At 38.5% G+C, this 15,859-nt stretch overlaps 1 protein-coding gene across 1 annotated transcript in view; it reads right to left on the bottom strand.

Moving 5' to 3' along the window:
* Positions 1–15,859, bottom strand: part of UTRN (utrophin) — a 556,038-nt gene that overhangs the window by 78,410 nt on the left and 461,769 nt on the right.

Below are 15,859 nucleotides of genomic sequence, written 5' to 3'. Positions count from 1 at the left end.
CTGTAAATGTGCCCTCTTCTCCTGTGGGGATTCACTCAGACCTCACACCCTTAGAGTACAAAGATTAGCACAAAGATTATCTTAAGTTGAAGACATCTGAGAATCAACAAATGGAGCAAGAAGCTTTGTCAGAGCTTCCTTTATCTGGCTTAAAGTAGTATCTTCTGGGAAACAAGGCTCTCCAAGAGTTTCAGGACTATGAAAATAACAGAAAAAAACACTCACACCTGCACAAACAAATATTATCACAAACGTTCTTATCTCATGTTTGTTCTCCTCAAGAAACACGTGTGTTTCCTAAAGAAACCTACTGGGTCTTCTCATAAGAGCCTTTCTCTACCCAGTTCTTTTCCCCTACTGCATTGGGTATATAAGCCCTAAATTCTAACCACTTTTTTGAGTTACTCATCACTGTATGCAGATTGCATTCATAAATAAACTCTTTTCTCCTGCAAATTGGTCCTTTGTCATCTTAATTCATAGGCCCCCAATAACTGAACCTAAGAGAGTGGAGAAAAAGTTGTTTCTCTTCCCTGACATGCTCTTCATGAACATCTAGATTCTTCACTCTCCTTACATATGGATTTCTCTTTTGCCATTTTAATTTCATACTCTTCTTTCAGCCTCCTCCAGTTAGCCAGTATTTTTTATAAGTATTGAACTGTTTTTTTTCATGATCCTTATCCTTTGCTTTAAAAGCAAGTTTTTGTACCTTGTCTTTTTCAGTAACTTCCAAAACTAATTAGAAGTTTGGGGGAATAAGGTGAGGGTAATACAGATCAATGCACAGCTTAAATTAGGTTCCTTCTTTGTGTGTGTATGTGGTGAACAGTTCTTCAGTGGGTCAGTGGCCTTATTTAAAATAGTTTACTGTTCATTATCTACGTCAGAATAGAGTAATAACATTTAATAGTACTCAAAAGACTTCTTAGATAACACTCAGTTCTTATAAAACTGTTTAGTAGGCTAAATAAAATCGCACAGTACACAAGAGACAGTGATATTAAAATAGTCATACAATCAAATGTCAGGGAAATTATTTTTAAAGCCTAAGTAATATATCAAGAAGTGAGGCATGTCACTGGAAAAAGAACATAATCAGTGTTTTTGTACACAAGTAATAAAACTCCCAAATAACTCATACTTTACTTTGGAAAAAATTTCAAGTTTAGATTTGAAATTGGATATGTAAAATGTCTTAGAAATTTCAAAATCTCAAACAAAATAACATATGTTCAATGTGAAGGTCTGTCTTGGGAAGAGTTAGAAAGTTGTCTGACTCCTTTACCTGGTTCCTGATACCAGTGTGAAGGCAAATATCTCCAAACACCTTGGTACTAAATACCAACCAAATCATTCTACCCTTTGACTATCTAAATTATTCCAAAGACCATGGAAAAGGTACCAAAGTTATGTGCCCTGAGGTTTTTTTTTTTTTTACTGTTCATAGTGTGGCCTGTGCTGAATTGAAATGCAAAATCTCAGATTTCTAATTTGACTGAATCACAATCTTCATCTCATCAAAATCTCAAGTGATTAATAAGCACATTCAAGAAGTACTGACCTAAAAGACTCCTAATACAAATGAAAGTAAAACATGAAAAAGATACCTCCAAATTTTGCTAATAAAACAGCTTCCTCCCTATTACCAATAAGAATTTTAAAAGAAAAGGGAAGAAAAAGAATTAAAGAAGGATTTGCTGAAAATAGAGTACAATCCACAGAAATTCATCACAGGCTCCCAGTTTTTAAGACAGCCTACTAGGATTCACTCGAGCTCTTGTCTCCTCTTTGGAGTAATTTCAATCCCCATGGCAACACTACCGCTTAGAGACGGACACCCCATCGTGAAGGACCAAACCAAGGCTCAAGAATCAAACTAAAACTATAAGTAATGCAGAGCCAAACTTATAACTAAACAACAAACAAACACACACTTTCTCTAGAATCACAAGTGTGGTGCTTTGGCAAACAACCTCTATGGAACCACAAGGGAAAAATACCAGCAAGCAATCAGACAGAGGACTGAGGAATCAGTGAGAACACCCCCTTGCTAATGGCTCTTTTTAGTTGAAGCCACCACCACGAGGTGAGGGAACACACACATTTGGCAAACAGATGGAGGGCGGGAAACGGCACCTCCCCTTGTGAATTCAATACCAGTTGATTCATTAGGCAGAACTGCCAAAGCTGAAAATAAACACAGCCTCTGGTTACAAAAGTAAAATTGCAGCTTACCAAACAACAGTTTTTTTTTTTTTAAGTAGTAGATGCAATTGATTGTTGGGTTTTCTTTCACTCTTTTTTTTTTTTAAAGTGGGGGGAGGGTTTTAAAGCAAAATCCACAATCAATCCAAAGGCTCAAAGTATTTGAACAGCTGCAGATTGCTCAGTTCCTCCTGCCAAAATGCTTCCAGTCCTCCCAGAGGAGGCAACCAAAACAGAATAAAAGTAGCATTTCCCCCCCAAAATAACAACAGTTTAGGTTCTGGCCAATCTCAAATATGAAAAAGGAGTAGAACTTAATATTGTACAACTTGACAAACTGTAAAATAAAATTCAAATTTTGTTACTAAAAATCCTCATTTTAAGAGGGAACCAACACAGGAGTCTAAGAATAAATGAAAAATCAAAAAATCCACCAAAGCAGCAATTAGGAGTTAAGTCCAGATCATGTGATGCAAACAACAGCAAGAATATATGACATATAACTAAGCAGGTGCCTAGCCTGCTCGCATCAGGGAAAACTGTGAAGGCCTTTGATGTGGGCCAGAAATTAGTGAGTGATACACCTGTGTAGCTGTGATTATCTTTAAGCTATTTTAAACTCCACAAAATGAAGAAAACCGATAGTAATGCAAATGATATTTTTGTCCACAGAAATGCAAATTGTGTCCACTCGAATGCAACTGATTATTGTCCTGATGGATACTGACCAGTCTGTCAGCTTTGCATCCATTGTTAATTCATTTCAGCATGCCTTACTTAACTATAAAGACTAATATTTAGTATTCTCCTTGGAACCTGCTAGAACTTCTTATCCATTCTCTTATTATTTACTGAATGCTCTTTTTATATTTGTACAAGTCAAGGTTTTCCATAGTTTAAATTTTATTTTATATATTTAAATTTTAAAATTAAAAAAATTTTTAATTGAGATACAATTTGTGGTGTCTCAAGGATGAAAGAGCAGATAAAACCAAGGAGGTTCTTGGAATGCAGGAATGGAAAAACCAGACCCTTATGGCCCTCCCTCCCACCATGTTGTAACTATTAATGGATTTCAGGTCTTCCTGAGCAGTATAAACTGTCTCCCCTCCTGCCCCATAAGGAGAAAGTATTTGTCTTACTCTTCCCCGACCCAGTATACATGCCTCATCCAATCAGCAAATGATCTACAAGACCCCTGTCCCACTCCTTGTACCCTGGGTATAAAAGTGGACTAAGGACCCCCACTCAATGTCGGTTCTCGCTGGCCCACTGTTCTAACAGCATCTCCCATTCTAATAAGCTTTATTTCCCTCTCCTTCTGTCTCATGCCTGGAAAGTCTCTTCCAACCCGCACCTGGACCATGACACAAGTAACATACAACACTGTATAAGTTTAAGGTGTACAGCGTGTCGGTTTGATGTATTTGTATACTGCAATATGATTACCGCTATACCATTATCTAACACCATCATCACATCACACAATCATCATTTCCTCTTTTTGTGGTAAGAACATTTAAAGTCTAGTCTCAGCAACTTTCAAATTTATCCTACAGTGAAAGTGAAGTCGCTCAGTCATGTCATGTCTGACCTCATGGACTATAGCCTACCAGGCTCCTCTGTCCATGGAATTTTCCAGGCAAGAGTACTGGAGTGGGTTGCCATTTCCTTCTCCAGGGGATCTTCCCAACCCAGAGATCAAACCTGGGTCTCCCGCACTGCAGGCAGACACTTTACCTTGCCACCTGGGAGGCACTTATCATGCAGTATCGGTGTCTATAAATCACTGTATTGTGCATTAGATCTCCATTACCTAATTTTTTAAATTATCCTTCAAAACTTGGGACAGTCCTGTATTATACCTGCTGTCACATATATTAAAGTGTCCCAGTATCCTTAAGTGTTCCAGTTTGGACAACATATGACTCTATATTTTATGGACTTTGATGAAATATTAAACCAGTATGGTTAATAAGTAGCATATGCTTCTAGCTATTATTATTCATAATGTGTTCTCACAAGCCACAGAAAGGTAAATGCATATAAGACTGTGCACCAATGAAGAGAAGACAAAAACTGTTGGGCCACAACACTTGCCCAGTATATAATATAATGAACCAATAGCAATTTACAAATAACACCAATATGATACTGATTTCTAGGCAAAGACTGCTCTGGGGAAGATATCTGTTGAACCCATTTGTTCTCATTAGAGTGGTCTCATTTTTTTCATTAAAAAATGATAAGATGGGATGCTGGATATTCAAAAACCAACACACACTTTCTTGTTACTTATCTATCTAATTTAATGTTTGAAACTGGATTTTGTGGGGTTTGCTATTTATCATTCCATTCCAATTTTAATTATAAAGGCTTATAAGAGAAAAAGCTTCCCAAGTGGTGCAGTGGTAAAGAATTCCCTGCCAATGTAGGAGACATAGGTTTGATCCCTGGGTTGGGAAGATCCCCTGGAGAAGGAAATGGCACCCCACTCCAGTATTCTTGGCCTGGAAAATTCTACAGACAGAGGAGCCTGGTGGGCTACAGTCCATGGGGTCGCAAAAAGCCAGATATGACTGAGTAACATATATAAGAGAAAAGCATTATAGGTGAGTTAGCTAATTAAAAATATAAAAGTAAAATATAAATGTGTGTGAGAATATAATGCTCTGGCTAAGACAATCACAGAAAGAGAAATATTTCTTCTTCGTGGTACACGTGTACACGTGTGCTCAGTTGTGTCTGACTCCTTGCAATTCCATGGACTGTAGCCTGCCAGGCTCCTTTATCTATGGAATTTCCCAGGCAAGAATACTGGAGTGGGTTGCCATTTCCCACTGCAGGGTATCTTCCCGACACAGAGATCAAACCTGCGTCCCTTGCGTCTCTTGCATTGGCAGGTAGATTCTTCACCATTGTGACACTTGGGAAGCCCAATTGCTATACACAGGAAAACTTAATACACTAGGTGAGGATATGTGACATTAATTACAGTAATGGCCTATTATTTGAATGCGCAATTTATACCAAGTACTCTCCTAAACTCTTTCTATATATAAATTCAAAACCAAACAATAATTCTGAGTTCGGTGCCAATATTATCCCCACTTTACAAATAAATGAACCTAGGAAAAACTTAGATAACTTGTTCAAGGTCATAGTTTGTAAATAGTAGAAATGGAATTTGAACCCAGATGGTCTGATTTTAAGCCTGAGTTCTTAATATGGACGTGTACTTGCACGATTGAGGTTTTAAAATATTTCTGATGAAGCTGTCTACATTTGAGTCTGAGGTCCATCATTATAATCATTACAAACAACCTCATCTCCCTTGCTTCTCTCACTCCTGGCAAAACCGAAGCATGGATCAGCTCAATTACTTGTCTTCTCTGGACCAGAGCAGCTGCACATGAATACAGCTGGAGAAAATCACTCAACAGACTGATTTTACTTTAAATGTTTGACTTCAAACCTCAAATGTCCAAGTGCTGGCAAATGCACTACATTCCCTAATAAAGTGCTTCCCAGAGCCCAAGGCAACAATTACCGCCGCCGTCTCACTCCCCAAACCTAAGTAAATTTCCCCGCCTGTCTTAGTATCATTTAACTCTAGCTCACACTTCATCTAAAAAACTAAAAATCATCAGACTAGATTTCCTTCATCTTCCCACCTCTAAATCAGTAAGTTCCCTGCATCTGCCATGTTATCTGCTTCCCTCTTTTTTTAAAATGAGAAGTGACCCCCTTTCCTATGAAGGGCCAATTCTTCCCAAAGATTTCTAAACAATACTTGTGCTGATAGGTTCAGAATGCAAATGTAGAAGGGTTCAGATCAGATCAGATCAGTTGCTCAGTCGTGTCCAATTCTTTGCGACCCCATGAATCGCAGCACGCCAGGCCTCCCTGTCCATCACCAACTCCCAGAGTTCACTCAGACTCACATCCATTGAGTCGGTGATGCAATCCAGCCATCTCATCCTCTGTCGTCCCCTTCTCCTCCTGCCCCCAGTCCCTCCCAGCATCAGAGTCTTTCCCAATGAGTCAACTCTTCGCATGAGGTGGCCAAAGAACTGGAGTTTCAGCTTTAGCATCATTCCTTCCAAAGAAATCCCAGGACTGATCTCCTTCAGAATGGACTGGTTGGATCTCCTTGCAGTCCAAGGGACTCTAAGAGTCTTCTCCAACACCACAATTCAAAAGCATCAATTCTTCGGCACTCAGCCTTCTTCACAGTCCAACTCTCACATCCATACATGACCACAGGAAAAACCATAGCCTTGACTAGACGGACCTTTGTTGGCAAAGTAATGTCTCTGCTTTTGAATATGCTATCTAGGTTGGTCATAACTTTCCTTCCAAGGAGTAAGCGTCTTTGAATTTCATGGCTGCACTCACCATCTGCAGTGATTTTGGAGCCCAGAAAAATAAAGTCTGACACTGTTTCCACTGTTTCCCCATCTATTTCCCAGGAAGTGATGGGACCGGATGCCATGATCTTCATTTTCTGAATGTTGAGGTTTAAGCCAACTTTTTCACTCTCCTCTTTCACTTTCATCAAGAGGCTTTTTAGTTCCTCTTCACTTTCTGCCATAAGGGTGGTGTCATCTGCATATCTGAGGTGATTGATATTTCTCCCAGCAATCTTGATTCCAGCTTGTGTTTCTTCCAGTCCAGCGTTTCTCATGATGTACTCTGAATAAAAGTTAAATAAGCAGGGTGACAATATACAGCCTTGACGTACTCCTTTTCCTATTTGGAACCAGTCTGTTGTTCCATGACCACTTCTAACTGTTGCTTCCTGACCTGCATATAGGTTTCTCAAGAGGCAGGTCAGGTGGTCTGGTATTCCCATCTCTTTCAGAATTTCCCACAGTTTATTGTAATCCACACAGTCAAAGGCTTTGGCATCATCAATAAAGCAGAAATAGATGTTTTTCTGGAACACTCTTGCTTTTTCCATGATCCAGTGGATGTTGGCAATTTGATCTCTGGTTCCTCTGCCTTTTCTAAAACCAGCTTGAACATCTGGAAGTTCACGGTTCATGTATTGCTGAAGCCTGGCTTGGAGAATTTTGAGCATTACTTTACTAGCATGTGCGATTAATGCAATTGTGTGGTAGTCTGAGCACTCTTTGGCATTGCCTTTCTTTGGGATTGAAATGAAAACTGACCTTTTCCAGTCCTGTGGCCACTGCTGAGTTTTCCACATTTGCTGGCATATTGAGTGCAGCACTTTCACAGCATCATCTTTTAGGATTTGGAATAGCTCAACTGGAATTCCATCACCTCCACTAGCTTTGTTCGTAGTGATGCTTTCTAAGGCCCACTTGACTTCACATTCCAGGATGTCTGGCTCTAGGTCAGTGATCACACCATCATGATTATCTGGGTCATGAAGATCTTTTTTGTATAGTTCTTCTGTGTATTCTTGCCACCTCTTCTTAATATCTTCTGCTTCTGTTAGGTCCATACCATTTCTGTCGTTTATCGAGCCCATCTTTGCATGAAATGTTCCTTTGGTATCTCTGATTTTCTTGAAGAGATCTCTAGTCTTTCCCATTCTGTTGTTTTCCTCTATTTCTTTGCATTGATCGCTGAAGAAGGCTTTCTCATCTCTTCTTGCTATTCTTTGGAACTCTGCATTAAGATGTTTATATCTTTCCTTTTCTCCTTTGCCTTTCGCTTCTCTTCTTTTCATAGCTATTTGTAAGGCCTCCCCAGACAGCCATTTTGCTTTTTTGCATTTCTTTTCCATGGTAGAAGGGTTGATGCTGCTGCTGCTGCTGCTAAGTCGCTTCAGTCGTGTCCGACTCTGTGCAACCCCATAGACGGCAGCCCACCAGGCTCCCCCGTCCCTGGGATTTTCCAGGCAAGAGTACTGGAGTGGGGTGCCATTGCCTTCTCCGGGTAGAAGGGTTAGCCATCCTTAATCTCAATCTCTCTCTCTCTCTCTGTCTCACACACACACACACACACACTCACTCACACCCTATGTTGAATCTGCATTTCCTGCCACCTAGGACCCATTTTGTCTTCTTTACAAAATTTTCATATGAATAGTTCACATCCTCCAGATTCATTCAGGACTTAAGTCACTTCTATTTGGATTTTAACCTCACTCCACCCAAACTGCTCCTGTCAAAATTATCAAGGCACTCCATGTTGTTAAGTGGAATGCCTGCTTTTCTGTCTTCAGCTCATTAGACCTCTCCTCATAAGCAAAGAGAAATAGGGTAGAGGCTTCAGAAGTAAGTTATCTACTGTAGTAGACGCTGAGAGATGCTATGTAAAAAACAGAATATCCAAAATGAAGTTGATGTAGGCAAAATGTATGCTATCTGAACACCTTCTTTACATATACAAGTTATATATAGGGATCAAGTAGAGCTCCCAAGTAATCAAATTGGCATTCAAGTGACGAAAGCATACAGACTAAAACACATTTTGGCAACCTCATGTGATATCATTTATCCGAGTAATATCTTTTTAAAGATCTAAGAGGTGACATTTTGGAATTTATAATCCCCTCAATCTTGGTTTCATCATCCTTGAATATATGAAGAATATGGCATACACCTGTCATAATGTTGATTCATGCTTTGTGTGCATGCTTGTGTGTTTGTGTGTGCTTGTGTGTGTGACTAGGGTTGAGCAGACTCGGGAGGGGACAGGGCAGTAGATGAGGATGCTGTGTGAGGGTAAACATATTTGTTTCTTTGGTTATATCTAACTTCTTGAATCTTCACCAATACTTTCTACCATTCTCAAATCTTTTAAAGGCATAAAATCCAGGATTATACTTTTGGAAACATAAGAATAAATCTAAGGGAAAACTTAAAGTGTGAATGTCAACATTTCAAAAAAAAAAACACAACAAAAACCTTTCTGTTCAAAATCCAAATAAGATATATGATCCCATAGATATCATACAACCATAAAAAATGCCATTCGTTTTTCATGATAATGAAGACATAGTTGTAAACAATGGATAATCTCTTGGATTCAATTATAAAATGCTATTAAAAAGAAACAGCAAACCCAAAATGAAGTCACTTGGGCTAAACCCCACCAAGACTTAATACCTAACCCAACTGCAGTTTCACCCTCTCCCAGGAGTGGAATAAACCATTAGTCTGAAATTTCCTGGTCAGCACTCGTGAGGGAATCTATATAAGAAGACTCTTACATTCCCTTCCCCATAAAATAAGATGACCTGGCCTGAAACAATCCTTTCTTTTCTTTGGCTAATAACTTCCTTGTTATCAGCTCCTTCCTTTCCCTCCAGTTTCTAAAAAAGCCTTCCATTTTGTACAGTTCCTTGAAGCTGCTTTCTATTTACTAAATGGGATGCTGTCCACTTCATAAATTGTTGAATAAAGCCAATTAGAAGTGTAAATTTACCTAGCTGAATTTTGTTTTTTAAAAATGCACTTAAAAGTTCTCTCACATGTAGGAGTAGGCTCAAAGACACAAGTATGTAAAGAGCTACCCCAAAATACATGTGTCAACACCCAATGTGTGGATGATGGAACAATAAGACAAGGTTTGTTTGTGCGTGTTTAAATAAAGTAGTAGAATTTATGACTAAAGTGGATGTGCCTGGGTGTGAGGGGAGATACAGGAGAGACAGGTGACATCTGTCTTAAGGCAGTGGAAGACTGACTGCAAGCATAAAACATTTGACAAAAGCAAGAGAACCTCCACTCTGGTAATATCTCTACTTCAGCCCAGAACTCAAAGGAAGCCCTGAGCTCACCCAACTCTACCCTCCTGTCTCTTTAAGCCCTCAAACTAGAGAGAATCAGACCACCAACCAACATATAACCAACAGAAAACCTATAGGTCATCCGTTGTGGCACTGACCCTGCTGTGTACGCCCTTGCCTGAGGGTGTTAACCTCAGGTTTATGTTCCTACCAGAGTTCAATTTATTGTTGTATCCTTTAAGTTTTGTTTTTCAAAGCTGAACTTATATCATTTAGTTTTCTAAACAGAACTATTTTTTCTCTTTCACATTTATTTTTATTTTTTTAAAGTTTTTTTTTTAATGTGGACCATTTTTAAAGTTTTTATTGAATTTGTTACAATATGGCTTCTGTTTTATGTTTTGGTTTTTTTAGCCCCGAGGCATATGGCATCTTAGCTCCCAGGGACCCGCACCCCCTGCATTGGGAGGCAAAGTCTTAACCACTGGACCACGAAGATAGTCCCATTTCACATATATCTTAAATGAGAAATTAATTCTAATTTTTACTATAGGGTTGTATTAAATTTTTTTTACTGTATCACTTCAGGTTATAATCAGTACAGAAAAAGATATTCTATTTATTTCACTATTTATTTGATCATTATTACTTCTGTACCTTTGCTAATTGTAGTGACTATTTTAAAAATTGAATCATTACAAATTCAAGTTCAGATATCATTTTTTTTTCCTTAATGATCCCTCAGTGATCCTTCCTATGCTATATGGTAAAATTTATTAATTGCTTCCCTGACCCTAAAAATCAAATTGTACAGTATGACTGATGGTGCTGTTATAAATCAATGAAGCTGAGTAATCCAGAAGATTCCAAGCCAAAATTCCACTTCATGGTTATAATATCTCTGGCACCAGCAACATATGGATGAATGGCAGGAAAGATATCTTCTCAAGTCCTGAGCTAGTCGATATATTTCTAAGACAACGTCAGCTCCACCTAAATTATCTCAACAAACCATTTACACTGGTAAGTACTCTAGAAGTTGCCCGTTTGGGGCTGCTGCAGAGCAGGCAGTCTGCTGCTTGGTTTCCAAGTGAGCTAAGGTACGCTCCTTTGTCTGAAGCTGCCCCCAAGCCCAGGAGGTTAAGTGATCCCAAGGTACTTAATTTTCTTATAAAGCAAATTCATTCTTACCTCCTCATCAGCAGATTCGGCCCAGTGAGTTTTAAATATTTTATTTTCAATAAAAATAAAGTCACAGATCATTTCTCAGAAAAGCAGACTCTCTAGGACATTCTCTTATATTTCTGTTTCATTTATTTCTTTATCATTAAAACCAAAAACACAAACCCCATTTCTGGAAAAAAAGACTTCTCCACTTAAAATTCAGGGATCAAAAAGACACCCTTTCCCATCCTGATGAAGGTGGAGAGAGATGAGGGCTGCTTTGGGAAGCCTTTCAGAGAGAACTGTATCTTTCATTGTTAGAAATATCTTTGTTGTGGATTTATTTTGCTTTGGGATGAGTTTCCTTAACCTTTAAAGATAAAATGTTTTATGTTAATTTCTTTTTTGATGTTGTTATACCTTTGTTAGCTGTGATTTCCTAGTGAGGCTGGATATTTGAATTTCCCATGCTGCCATTCCTCTCTGCTCTTATTAAGGGGAGAAATATTTCACCTACATCATCTAAGCAGGGTTCACAATTCCTCTAAAGAAATAAGCATTAATTCTCTCCTTTAGACTGTACATACATAATGAGACAAGTATATACAGTTTATGCAAATAAATTGCATGACTGCTATAAAGAACAACTACTTGCTCTCCAAGATTTCATTTACAAATATAAACTTCATCTTTTTTTCTAGGAATTGATGAATTAGGGCAGCAGAGGGTACCCTTGGGAGGCAAGAGAGGGGTCCAAAACAGTATTGCAGGATTACCCATAATGAACACAAGGATGGAAAAGGAAAATATAAAAGAGACTAAATGTAATAAATGTAGGGAAATCTTGATTTAGACCTATTCATAAGGAGGCTTTAGAAAAGGCAGAGACTGCAAGGTAGTGGTATTTGTAGCTGAAGATTCATTTATTCTGGTGAATACATTGTAAGATTGAGGAATGTCAGCTGTAGGGAAGGTGACAGGTATTATCTATATAATCAGAGATGACTAAAGTCTTCATGTTAAAGCTGGGTGTGTGTGACTGCATTAGAAAGAATTAAACTTTGTACTTCAGATTCTAATGGGGAAAATAAAGCTATAGAACTGAGCTCTGAGCTTGAAGCTGTCATAAAGAGCAGAATCATCATCTGTATTAAGGCTTACTGAAAAGTCACACATGTGGGGTTTAGAGAAGCCACTGTGGAGAGAGAGAGGAAAGCTCTATTTCCTAACTACCCCTCGTGAAATTCTATGAACCAGGATGGCTTACTTAACAAGCTGAATAAGGTAGGGCAGCAGCTATGCTAAAAGCCCCAAGGGACCTATAAGCCAGCTTTGCTGGCCGTGCTCCTCACAGATGGAAATCTCCCCAGTGTCAGAAACCTCCAGACCCTGTGCATGAGAAAAAGTAGAGGAGGGCCAGACAGTCTTCTCCCCACCACCTCCAAACTGTCACCATCCCACTGGCAGGACTGTGGCAAACGACATTCACTATCTACAGAAGAGCAACTTAGTCCATTGTCAGACCACAGTGTGAACTTTTCTTAATCATATATTGTTGCTGAGTCATGTTTAACACTTTTGCGACCCCATGGACTGTAGCCCTCCAAGCTCCTCTGTCTGTGGGATTTCCCAGGCAAGAATACTGGAGTGGGTTGCCATTTCCTTCTCCAAGAGATCTTCATGACCCAGGGATTGAGCTTAGGTGATGCCAGCTCAATCGACAGGCGGATTCCTTACCACTGAGCCCCTAGGGAAGCCCTGATCATACATCAGGCCTACAGAAAATAGCTTATGGAGAATCCTACGGAAAAGGCAAAGTGCAACATGGAAGAAAGCAAGGCCTTGTCCTAAGACAGCCCTGAATTTCACTGTTGACACATGGCAGGGGCACAATAGATGGTAACCAGTCTACAGTATGAAAGAAAGGATGTTTGCTCCTAATTTCTCCACTTGACTGCATTCCCTAAATATAACCTTTCATCCCATCCCCATTTTCCATGAACTAAAAATTTCTGTTCTCTACCTCTTCTAACACAGAGAATAAGAGGCAGTAAATGCATACCTGCCAAGGTTTCAGGCCCTGGAGTTTGAATGCCAGCTCTGACATGTACCAGTTATGTGATCTCAAGCAAGTTATGTGTGTACTTATGACTTAGAAAGTGAAAAGTGAACGTGAAGTCGCTCAGTCGTGTCCGACTCTTTGAGACCCCACAGACTGTAGCCTACCAGGCTTCTCAGCCTTGTCTATAAATGGGGTAATGATAGTACCTATGGGCTTCCCATAGCTCAGTCGGTAAAGAATCTGCCTGCAATGTGGGAGACCTGGGTTCGATTCCTGGGTCGGGAAGATCCCCTGGAGATGGAAATGGCAATCCACTCCAGGATTCTTGCCTGGAAAGCCCCATGGACAGAGAAGCCTGACGGGCTACAGTCCATGGGGTCGCAAGTGTCGGATACAACTTAGCGACTAAACCACCACCATAGTACCTATACTTCACTGGGCTACTGTGGGAATTAAAAGAGATAACCCAGGCATAGGATTAGCACAGTGGCTAGCAAGTGAATATTCAAAACGTATCATTTATTACAATGATCATTATTATCACCCTCTATGACTATGAATTATTATTATTATTTCTGCATCAAAAAGAGAAGCAATGAGTTTTACATGATAATTATGACATATTAAGAAAATTCATCTCAAGGCTTTTATTCATCATTCCCTTTATACCTGAAACTCTGTGGATGTTAACTTTTAGTTGAGGAAATGAACAACTTGTACAAAGCACAATGCAGGGCCAAAAATTCACAAAGAAAGAGATCTTGATTTTACAGTATTATTGTACACTGTGAAGGCAGCAAGAGTCATTTCAAATTTTCTTAAATTGATGGAGCAATGAGTTGGCATTGGACTATAGTAGAAAAGAAAAAATGATTAGATCAGCTCTGGAAAGTCTATCTTATAAGCAGCAAGATCACTGAAAGATATGAGTTTCAACTTAAGATATTAACAGAGGGACTTACACTATACAGATTCTTACAGTTCAGATCTATATCCTATCTTTTTCTAGAAATAAATAAGTCATGGAACCATGGCAGATCACCTCAAAATATTAATAGAGAGAAAGAAATGCATTGAGGAACCATCCAAGTATGTTTTAACTGACCAATAAAATTAAAATACAAAATAAAAATAATTTGTCCTTCGTATTCTCTGCCAACTTTCTTACTATCCTCTAGCATTAGAGTACATAAAACTGTATACTTAAATAGTGAAAATATCTAATATTTCTACTGGAATATTACTTTCTTGTTGGTCAAATTAATATATCTTAATATGTTTCAGGAAACTCTAGTTGCGTGACAATCATGTAAAACGTGTTTCTAACATTTTTCTTCTACTTACTTGTGCAACCATGCAAAGGGAAGGATATATTAAAATCCTTTTCATTCATTATTTACTTACTTATTAATTTATATGGGAAATAAATTTTGTTTTCATAATAATTTTTCATCTGGAAACACTGGCCTACATAACCTTATCTCTAGTGATTGATGTGCCTTCTTTACGAGGTCTAAATAAACTGTTAGGTTTCACATCAGAGCAAGTAATGGAACAATCTGGTTAAACAAGTTTTCTAAATATAAAAAAATTCATTCTATATACACAGGCAGATTTTGAAATATTTGAAAATCCTAAGACATTTAACACTAAAAATTTAAAATACTTAAGAAAATCCAATCTTTCATTAATGGCATTCAAAATATTTCAGGATGCTACAATCCTATAGGCCACATTAAAAATATTGGCCATCAATGTGTTATACTTATTTTGAAATGCTAGTTATACACTCTAGCAAATAAAATGCCAGAGAAACCAGCCTTCACTTTACCTGCCTGCCCCATAAGGACTTCTAGACTGTGTAAGGAAACAGTTCAGCTAGATCCTCCCCAAATTATAAAAATATTGATCTAGTGAAATTTTGACTTAGACAATGTAATGCTCAGTCACATTTAATCAACTTGAACACACAAAAATTCCTTTTAATTTAGGGGAAGGAGGTGGCAGGGGGGTTCAGGATGGGGAACCGTGTACACCCATGGCAGATGCATGTTGATGTATGGCAAAACCAATACAATATTGTAAAGTAAAAAAATATATATTTTTTTTTATTTGCTCCAAAAGTCAAAGAAAGGGGATGTGCTCTCAGAACCTTCAGAGAGGAACACAGCCCTGCAAACCTTGATTCCACCTCAGGGAGACATGGATGATAATTTGTTACAGTAGCAATAGAAAACTAATACATGTACCATACAAAATCTAGAGGTCCATATAAATACAGTCCATACAGTCTGTGCTGTAACAAATTATTATCTATATCTCTCTGAGCTGGAATCAAGGTTTGCAGGGCTGTGTTCCTCTCTGAAGGTTCTGAGAGCATATTGCCTTTCACAGCTTCTAGAAGCTGCTTGCATCCCTGGATCATGCCCACTTCTACATCCTCATATAACCTAACCTATTCTCTTCCAGGGGTGAGGAAGTGGGTATCTTTATATGGCCAGATTCTGCCTACTGCAGTATGTCAGATTTATATCAAAACCTGTAATATTCAAGTCAATATTCACCAAGCAAATTAAAATTCTCTAATACTATAATTATCATTATTATTATGTGGAATAAAAATTAAAATGTCACATTTGAATTAGATGATTGCATCTTCTCTTTTTTTAATTGGAGTTAAACTGCTTGACAATGTTGTGTTAGTATCTGTTGTACAA

This window comes from Bos mutus, chromosome 9 (genome assembly GCF_027580195.1).
Source record: "Bos mutus isolate GX-2022 chromosome 9, NWIPB_WYAK_1.1, whole genome shotgun sequence".
In the NCBI taxonomy this organism is placed as follows: domain Eukaryota; kingdom Metazoa; phylum Chordata; class Mammalia; order Artiodactyla; family Bovidae; genus Bos; species Bos mutus.
The sequence above is the reverse complement of the archived record's forward strand: the minus strand, read 5'-3'. Positions and strand labels throughout refer to the sequence as shown.